This window comes from Rhinolophus ferrumequinum, unplaced genomic scaffold (assembly GCF_004115265.2).
Source record: "Rhinolophus ferrumequinum isolate MPI-CBG mRhiFer1 unplaced genomic scaffold, mRhiFer1_v1.p scaffold_84_arrow_ctg1, whole genome shotgun sequence".
Classification (NCBI taxonomy): Eukaryota; Metazoa; Chordata; class Mammalia; order Chiroptera; family Rhinolophidae; genus Rhinolophus; species Rhinolophus ferrumequinum.
In genome coordinates this window covers 1-10,329 of record NW_022680440.1, presented here as the reverse complement: position 1 = coordinate 10,329, position 10,329 = coordinate 1, and the positions used below count along the sequence as shown (strand labels likewise).

The 10,329-nt window shown below is 43.3% G+C and overlaps 1 pseudogene; it reads right to left on the bottom strand.

The window, feature by feature from the left end:
* Positions 1-1,482: 1,482 nt before the first annotated feature.
* Positions 1,483-2,107, bottom strand: LOC117020091 (mitotic spindle assembly checkpoint protein MAD2A-like; annotated as a pseudogene).
* Between the last annotated feature and the right edge of the window lie 8,222 nt (positions 2,108-10,329).

The window sequence follows — 10,329 nt, the reverse complement described above, 5'->3', positions numbered from 1 at the left end:
GTATGAAGGAAAAACACATGATCACAAAAAGCTTTTCACAAAACCCAATGCTATTTGATGATTGAAACACTCAAGAAAGTAGGAATAAAAGGAAGTTTCTTCAACGTGATCAAGAACATTAGGCGGTACTTAAGCAAGCTTCATGGCTCCTTGTTTAAGACGACAGGTTTACTCCTGAAATCAGGAACAAGGCCAGGATGCTGGCTCTCACCACTGTCATTCAATAACGTACCGGAAGCTCGATCCAGAGCAATTAGGAAACGAATGAGAGGCTTCCTGTGAAAGGGAAAACTGAAACTGTCTATTCACAGATGACACGTCACATCTTACATACATAACTTCCCAAAGAATCAACAAAAAATTATTACTAGTAAAGTAATTCAAAGTTAAATGACAAAATGTCAATACACTGAAATCTGTTTTATTTGTATACACTAGCAAGGAATAATCTAAAAAAGAATTTAAGAAAACAATTCCATTTTAAATAACATCAACGTTGATAAAATACTTAGGAATAGTGCAAGGCTTCTACACTGAAAATGACAAAACATAATGTCTTTCTTTGCTGAAAGAAATTAAAGAAACCTACCTAAGTAAACGTGAGGCCATCCCATGGTGATGGAAATTGTTAGGACGGCAACAGAACAGACGCGATGTAAGGATTCAGGGTCATTCCTGTGAAAAGGCCCCAAGGCCTTTGTGGAAAAACGCACAAGCTGATCCTACTATTCACAGCAAATTTCCATAAGGATCTTCAAAAACCAAATCAAGTTGGAGGCTCACCTTTCCCAAACGTAATTTGTAATTAGTACAAAGCCACAGTAAGGAAAACATGGTGACACTGGCATAGAGATATACATAGAGATCCATGGAATTGTATTGAGGGCCCAGAAATAAACCCGTCCGTCTAAGTCAGTAGATTTTTTTTAACATACACATTTAACTTATTTATCATTGTCATTTACAGGTTTATTTTATAAAACACAGAAAGATGCTTTTTTTCTATTTTTTCTTTTCCTTTTATTTTGGTAAGGAGGGCGCAGCTCACAGTGGCCCATTTGGGGATTGAACCGGCAACCTTGGTGTTAGTAGCACCACGCTCTAACCAAGTGAGCTAACAGGCCACCCCCAGAAAGACATTTTTAAAAGTGCTCTATGACCGGAATTTAAACACTAGAAATATTGGGATGGCATTTCGTGTGATACCAAAAGTTTTCCTGTCTACAGTTACCACCTTCAAGGAATTGACATTACAAGGCCAAAGTAATCTGCTGGGTCCCTTTCTCGAACACTGTGCAAAAAAAATTGTGGCAACACCTTGGAAAGTCAAACAGATACCCCCAAAATGGGGCAGTCATGCACGGTCCTGTAAAGTATGTTAAGTTTTCCCCCATCTAAAAGTTAAGCAATAAAATATATGAACTACAGTTGACTTGGTTTCAGGAGAAGCACATTTGAGGATTTACGTTAGTGTTCTCATCTTCAGTCATGTCCAGGGATTCTGGAGGCCATCGTGCTATTTAGTCTGGATTGTGGTAGTGAGGCAGGAAGGCAGACTTGCTCACAATTGGTAATCAACTGTAGTCCTGACTCTTCCCATTTTTCAGGCACAACCTAATATTTGTATAAATCAGTAGATCAAATGAACAAGAAACTTCCAACAGTGGCAGGAATGTCATTGTAGCTGTGATCTGTCTGAACACAGAACAAATTTCATTTTGGAGAGCTTTCTGAGCCTTTTCTCTGAGTGTACTGTCATCTTTGGCAGTTTTGTCACAATCAATATCAAATTATCACCTTTTAAGGACCTCACCCCTTTCAATATTTGAGAGGACTGCCACCAGTTTCTGAACTGAACTCTTCTGTAATGAAATTTTTAGTTGTTCCACCACATTATTTAGGTATTTCATGAGTTCAGGATAAGTAGTTACAGGCAAGGTGAGCCCACATTTCTGCACTGGAGTAAAGGTTTCAGGTGAATATATGCCACCCATGTTATATCTAACATGTTGTTGATGTCAAATAAGAACTCAGCCACAGTTTTACTGCTCCCATGCAGGGTGGTGGCTGCAGGGCCATGTCCAGACCCACCAAGGGCAGACAACATGACATTGGGTAAAGAAGGGTTTTCCAACAAATGGTGCTGGGCAAATGACCATCCAAATGAAGAGAAATGAAATTGGACCCCAACCTCACACCACACACAGATCTTAAAATACATGAAGGGCTTAAATATAGGCAGTAAAAGTATAAACTCTCAAACAAAACATGGAGATACATTTTCATGACCTTGGATTAGCGATGGTTTCTTAGATATGACACCACATACAACAAAAAAGGGATAAATTGCACTTCCTCAAAATTAAAAACTTACATGCATCAAAATAAGCAATCCAGAAAGTGAAAAGACACGCCATAAAATGGAACCAAATAGGTACACATTATATATCTGATAATAGTCTGTTATCCAGGAGACAAAGAACTTTTACAACTCATGACAAAAAAAGACAAACGACTAAAATTGTAAAATAGACTTGAATAGAACCTTCTCCAGATGAGACGTGCAAATAGTCAACAGGCACACTAATATGTTCCACATCGTCAGTCCTGATGCAAATGCAAATGAAAACCACAGTGTGAACCCCCTCACAGGTACCAGAAGGGTTATAATCCAGAAACTAAAACTAACAAGTGGCAGCAACAGCGTAGAGAAATTAGAACCCTTAAACATTGAACGTGAAAAATCACAATGGTGTGGCCTCTGCATGCAACACTTTGAAATTTCCACCCCACAAAAACATGCCCATGTGGCTCAACAGATCCACTTCTAGAAATACACCCCCAAAATTGAAAACAGGTGTTAAAGGCTGATACATGCATCCACAGAAGCGCTGTTCACAATAGCAGAGACATAAACGATTCAAATGTCCATCTGAATCAGCAGTGAAAACTAAGTGACCAATCGTGCAGCTACACCAGGATTCTTGATCTTGATGCTGATTTCATAATTTCTAGAAATACGTTTCCTCTTAGCACAAAAATTTTAATGTGGCAGAAGACATGTTTACTAATACACCCCAAAACATTTAGTTCATCTACAATAAATAGCAAAGAGTTGATAAATCAATGTTCAGTAATTAGTGTTTCATTATTCTCCTATTTGGAAATGCTCTAGACATTCAATAACTATGCCTCATTTAATTTATATAATAAAACTTTAAAATTTCCAATTACCAAAGACACCTAGAAAATCTTTTCATTGTATATATACAATGTAATTATCACTTAAAAGTGTACTAAGAACCTTTTATTTTAATTGTACCTATTTTATATAGTAGTGAAAACTTTGAGATTTCAGTCAGTAATTACCAAAGCTATTTTCTTGACATATTTTTTAGCAGATAATTAATTTTTATAAACCCAGTTAGAAAAAATTGTATTTTATGCTGATAATTTTCAAACGCATGACTGTGTAATCAAACCAAACTAAAAGCAGCTTTAACATCAAATATTTCACCAGATCATAAAGTATTTGGGTTAGTTTGTATTTTATTTCTTACTTTATATAAGCATTTAATTTGTTCAAGCCAATCAAATATCACAAACTGGTAACACCACCTGGAGCTACAAAACATCTGACCACAATCAAACACCATTTCAGACAGAGATCACAAATTAACAGAATTGGTAATAACTATAGAGAACACACAAGATGTTTTACCAAGGAAACAGCTGGTTGTTACAAGAGCTCCACAATGTAAATTTATAAGTTTTTCCCATTCCAAGGACACATCTTCTGTCCGTGGACAGTGAGGTCTAAATAGTGAGACACCAACCAGCCTCTTTACAGCTCAGGCCAGGAAGCCAGAGGCCCCTCCACACCGAGTGCAGAGGAAGCAGCCCTCCCACAGCCAAAGGGTCACCCCCAAAGACAGTCAGAGAAAGCACAGACCTTCCTCACACAGGCAGTAGGGATGGTGCAGTGCACAGGGTGTCTCAGGTCTCCCACAAAATGTGAGGCACCTCCAGCCCCAAACCCACTAATCTGTGGTCCTGAGCAGGTGCTACTGGACCGGGATCTCACCAGCACTAACGGGTAAGGAAGGCTGGGGGGACAGATGGCCCTTGTGGGCAGAGGACCCTCAGAACACACTCCCCTGGGAGCTGGCACAGCCAGGCAGAGGCGCACTGGGGACCCCAGCTTCTCCCACTGGCCACCAGGTGCAATGGAGCAAGTGCACCTGGCCAATGGTGGGGACCAGAGAGGATTAGCTTCCTCGGTCACAAAGCCAAGCTCCCAGGACACAGACTCCACAGACTTTGGTCTGGAGAGAGCCACTTAACTCCCCAGCCTTAGGGCCGACTCCAATGACAGGCTTACGGGAGCCTGTGCCTGTGTTCTGTCCCCGTGGTATTTCCTTCTTAGGGCAAAGGACACGCAAAATACACACACAGGAAAAAAGGAACATCTCTGGGAGTAAAGAATAAAGAAGACTCTAGATTTTCTAGGTGCAAGAAGTTAACTGCACAGATATTTTTCTGTCAGTGTAAATTCAGAGAGGCGACAAGGCCTCACACCCTTTCTAACTTCTACCCAACTGCAGACAGAGACCAGGAATTGTAATACATGAGCACCTAGAATTCACACACACACAAAAATTTCCAAAGACAGTGAGAAGAAATCAGGTAAATATGACATTTCAGACAAGGGTGGGAGGGGGCTCTTAGATTTTAGATGTAAAAATGGGAGATTTACAGGTAATTCAGTGAAAGCTCAACACACGTGGCAGGTAAAGTCTCCTGCATGGAGTCTTCCTGTCTACTGCTAAGGGGATTGTGCTCAGGGTTTTATTTGTGCTTCACAGTCTTTAAGGAGGCAGGAAAAGGGGAGCCAGGCTGGATGAGGGAGGCTTGTATTGTTAAAACTGCCCCTTCTGAAATTTTTATTTTATTTACCTCAGCGGGCCTGGGGCAGTTGTGGGCTCTGTTTCCATTTCAGATCTACTTGGCAGAGAGCCCAGGGGTGATGGTGAGACTTTCTCACTTCTACCAGACTGAAAAATCAGCTTCCATTTTTCTCAAGTTTCTGACTGGTTATTAAATCCTTTAAAGCCGGTTTCAATATACCAGTTCTCAACATCTTAAATATCCATAAAGATTTTTAACATTTACACATCTCTTGATTTTCTCTTCTGCCTTTTTTAAATCTAATGTTGATATTAGCATCTATTAAGACCCAAGAAGCTGAAGAACTAATTCAAAAGCTTAAGAATAGTTAAATTTCCTTGTATCCGTTTGTACTAAACATGTGGTCTTTCTCTAGGTTCCAAAAAAACAGCTTTGTTATGAGAGTTCTCTAACACATTTTCCAATTTAGAAGTTTTTCCAATTCAAAGGATCCATACTCTGGCCACTGATGGTAGGGTTTTAATAGGTACTCAACCCAAAAAGCCTTTTTACAGCTTAACCAAGGAAACCAAAGGCTTTCTGTCCCTGTGGTATTTCCTTGTCAGAACAAATGACACAAGAGACATAGAGACACAAAAAATGACCATCTCTGGCCGGGAAGTTTCAATAAAGAAAACCTGTGAGTCGCTACTCTCGAAAAGCTAGATTCACAAATATATTTTCCTGCCAGTCTACATGTAGAGAAGGGGAAAAGGACCTGCAGCACTTCTAAATTCTCTCAAACCCTGCAGAAATACGCCAGAGAGGCTCACAGGGTGAACAAAAACACCGCTTACCTCTGCCGGCAGACGTCCTTGCCAGCTGCAGTGGTTGCCAGGAGCCAGCAGTGCCCCGGCCAGTAATTCTCCTCGCAGGCTCCCGAATACTGTGGGGGCTTAGCAATCATTTCTTTTGCTCTAACCTAGTAAGTGTTTGATCAGAGAGCAGGTCAGAGTCATCACAGGAAGGCATTCCAGGAGGTAGGAACAACTCGTTGTGAACAAAGGCAAGCAGGCCGAGGATTTATTTTTAAAAAGAAAATATATTCCCAAAATGCAGGAGTGCACAGGCTCAGGAGGAGAGCGACTGTGCTGAAACAAAGAAAATTTAGGATGATATCTGAATGGGGGTGCGAAACACTCAGGAGTGGAGTCACAGGTGAGCCCAGGGCATTTCCGGGGCGTTCCCAGGGTGGGTCTCTGCTGACCACTCCCTCCCACCAGGAAGAGGCATTTCCTTGTGGGAACTGTCCTGAGGACACAGGGGGGGAGGTTTTTCCCAGCCTGCAATGCTGACAGTGTTATAACCCAGTGCGATTAGCTGTAGCTGTAGCATTTCTGAGGAGTGGTCTCATCTCTCTTGTCTTTGTTTCACCTCCCATCTTCCTTCCTTTCCTCCCGTCTCTCCCTGAGGCACTGTTCTCTCTGCCTATAAGAACAACTTCTTCTAGCTGAGCTAATCATCAAATTAAGAATCCGATTAATAAGATAAAATCGAGTTTTAACCTACGCGCTTGGGGAATTCACATATGCCAGTCGTCTAAAAGTACAACAGCTGCAATTACGTACAGTTCATAATACTCGATAGTAATAAATGATCATGTTCATGGTTAATGTATTGATTTCCATGTTATCCTTATTTTTATGCTGGTTGGGCCTTTATGCACCTTACTTTAGTAAACGTGTACTTGTTCGAAAGGTCCTATAAGTTGAATGAATGCCCACTAATGTGAGATACAAGTCATCCCACTCAGCAAGGTAATTTTTTCAGGGGATGTTGTTACAGAAATCTTTTTCGTCGCACTGTAGTTCCATGAATATCAGATGTAATGACATGTACAACCTAAATAAGACGGGATAACTGAGAATGTACACGTTGTAAAAATACACATATTTCCTAAGTTAGCCATGTGGACAGATAGGTGTCGTGGCGTGGAATTTACAAAAGGTGAAAGCATTCACAGACTCCACAAAGGAAGTTTTTACGACAGTTAGGGCAGAGAGAGAATGCCCATGGCAGTGCCCAACAAGGACGGCTGCCTCTGGTAGGAAGGAGAGAAACATGGGCAAGGGGTGGGGTGTGGGGGAGGGGGAGTCACCGGGGCGGAGTCCAGTGTCTGAGGGTGGACAGCGGCACCTAACTCCAGGTTAGCTTTCTCTTACGTAGGAAAGGAGTCGGTCAGGCAGGTTGCAGGGCTGACATCCTTCCTGGGTCTGGTCTGTTTGAAGACGATGTTATGTCCGGACTCCAAACTAGGACTCAGCCATAGCGGCCTGGGACTCGAGTGCATCACCAGTAAAAAACTGCAAGAAGTTGTAAATTGGATTTCAGTGTCCGGGTGCCTGAGGATTAAGAAATTGCTCTTTCCCAGGTTAGGATGTTAGTTAACGAGGTATGGGGTTACTTGAGAAAGGGAACAAACAGTTAATCATTGAGGGGAGAAACAGAGAGAAAACAGCTGAGTATCAGGATGGATCAGTAACTAGGTTTAATTACAGGCGGCTAGATAGCGAGCTATGGGTGAGTCACACTGCAAACTAGCTACGTCTAACTGTGTTATTGCTTCCCTGGATCTCACCCTTACAATAGAGGCATGCAGTGGGAGGAGTGGGTGATGGGATGTTTGCAGACCCGGGCCCCATACGCAGTAACACTGCCTGGTCCTTTCATTATAGTCAATGAGTTCCAGTCACTGCTGCCAGTATCCCACACACAGCTCTGTGCACAGGGGGCAAATAGGACCCAATGCCTGTGCTTTGTAAAACGCTCTGTGGTCTTTCTGGGACTCCCATGGAAACTGTCACTGATGAACCCCATGCAGGGAGCAGGAAGCATGGGTCGTTTATTCTTTTTGGACTTGGAAAATGTTAAACTTTTGATATTAATATCTGTGAACAGAATGTCTGCTTTTACTATGTTTTCTTGGCAACTGACGTGTACTTAGTGTGGGCATTGAAATGGTGGTGTGACCTCTCAGTTATAACTGAGATACTCTTAAGAAAGGGGAAAGATTTTCATAACATTTTAGTTACACACTTAACATAAAACGTGGCTCATCTACAGCTTTAAGTCAAAAGGTAGAGAAAGGGCATCTGAATTTTAATGCTTTAGTTTCAGGATTCTGCAGTTTCGACCGCTGTCCTACAGCGTAAAACTGACACAACCGCTGGTGTATTTCACAGAGCAGACACCCGTGTGAGCTCTCAGCTCAGAGAATATCCAGACCAGAAGAAACGTCGCTCTTTTTCTCTGGGCCTTTGGAGAACCTAGACCAAAATGACGACTCATTCAAGGTTCCTGCTGAGCAGTGGGGTTTTTCTGTTACTGTCCAGAGAACAGCACTGTCAGGACTTCCTGACACTGTAACACACGGGGTTACACCAGCAGCAGCCTGGTTCACCTAACATCTACTCTGTCTCTTGATGGCATCCTTTTCTCTTCCGAAGCATTTGATCTCATGGTGGTTTTCATGGTGTTAGTTCATGTTCAGGGATGTTAAATGTTTAAGGGTTCAGGGGTTTACAGCTGTAGGGTTGGAGGCAGGGGGTTAGAAGTCAGGGTCAGGGTTGGAGATTAGGGTCCAGGGTCCCTGGTAGGGGTTCCTGCTCAGGCCCTGGTGTCTGGGTATGGGGCAGGGCTCCATTTAGAGGCCTGGATCTGGGGTCCACGGTCCAGCTCTGGTGTCTTCTCTCAGCTGAACACAGGTGAGTACCCAGGTGAGTACTTTCTCCAAACCGGTTTCCCACGCACGTTTCCTCCGGGCCCAATTGAAGTGATCACTTCCTGTGGTACCACTTTCTCAGAGAACAAAGTGAGCACGGGGTATGCCTCTGGCGTGAGAGCCAGGGCCAGCCTCGCGAGACAGAGGGCAGCCAGTCTTCACGAGAGCCAGGGTCCCGAGTCTCACGCGAGAGCTGGGGCCAGAGCCGCCGTGATGTCTCTCGCATCCTTGGTGGCGTCTGTCGTGAGGGGAGCTCAGTGTATCCTGGAGGTGCTGCTGCTTCGAGGACAACAAGGGACATCCTTCTATGTGTGCTTCACCTCAGTATCTCCCCGGGAGGCGTGGACAGAGGAGGAGAGGTAGGGAGAATCTTCCTGTGCGTGAACTTTGCTGACGGGTGGGGGAGGGGAGGCGTGTCGGCCACAAGAGGACCCAGCAGAGGAAGGACATAGTGGGGGAGATCGCTGGTTTTTCTTTGTGGTGTCAGATAGTGTTCAGTGCTGTTGTTTTGCGTACAGCTGTCCAATGTCCCCAGCATCAAATTATGTCGATTTTAAGCTCCATTCTGCTCTGTTGATCGATGTGTTTGGTTTTATGCCAATACCACCCTGCTTTGGTCACTATAGACTTTTGGGGTCGAGTGATGTGAAAAACCGAAATTAAACGGCAACTGGACCTGGAGCTGAGCTGCGCCCTCCACAACTAAGATTGAAAGGACAACAACTTGACTTGGAAAAAAAAAAAGTCCTGGAAGTACACACTGTTCCCCAATAAAGTCCTGTTCCCCTTCTCCAATTAAAAAAAAAAAAAAACAAAAGCCCGCCGTGTCTCCACATCCCAGGTCACGTACTCAAGGCACAGTGGCTACTAATATATTCTCCCTCATTGCCTCTAGTTAACAAGGGCCATTAGCTTCACCCCCTTGGGTGAACTGGGTCTGCATAGGTCTTGGCGTCTGTAATGAGCTTGGATGCGTTCTGTTTTCTGGTGTGGTACTGACATGGTTGTTTCAAGTAGTTTACTTTCCAGTAATTTCAAAGTCTGGAAACTTTCCATAGCACTATGGATACTCCTTCTCTGCACTCAGATTCTGCAGCTGTCATCGCTTTCCGACATTTCACACCCAGTCCCCCAGTGAGTTTCATCCAAAACAGGTGAGCTTTCCCAGGGACTCACCACATGGCCCCCAGTGTGGAAACGGTTATGGCTTCCACATTACAGTCCAATCCATGGCCCCGCTCCAGCCTTCACCACCTGTCCCAAATGTGTGAAAATGCCTCTTTCCATTCTGATGTGACTCTGTTTTTCTGGAACTCTTACTGAGGCTTTCCCTGATTTTCATAAATTTGTAAATAAACTTCAGGAATGAATCCTATCTTGGATGCCTTTCATGCCCAGCTTCTTTCACTTAAGATGTTTTCAATGTCCATCCGTGTTCTCACAGGTATCAGTACTTCACTTATTTTTTTATTGTGATTAATTATATGCAGCACAACATTTACCGTTTAAACCATTTGAAGGACGCATTTCTATGGCATTAACGGCGTTTACGTTGTACAAATACCACCAACACCATCCACCTTCAGAATTTCATTTTCCTCTATTAAAACTGTATCCATAAAGCAATGACTCCACATTCCCATTTCCCCACAACCCCTGGA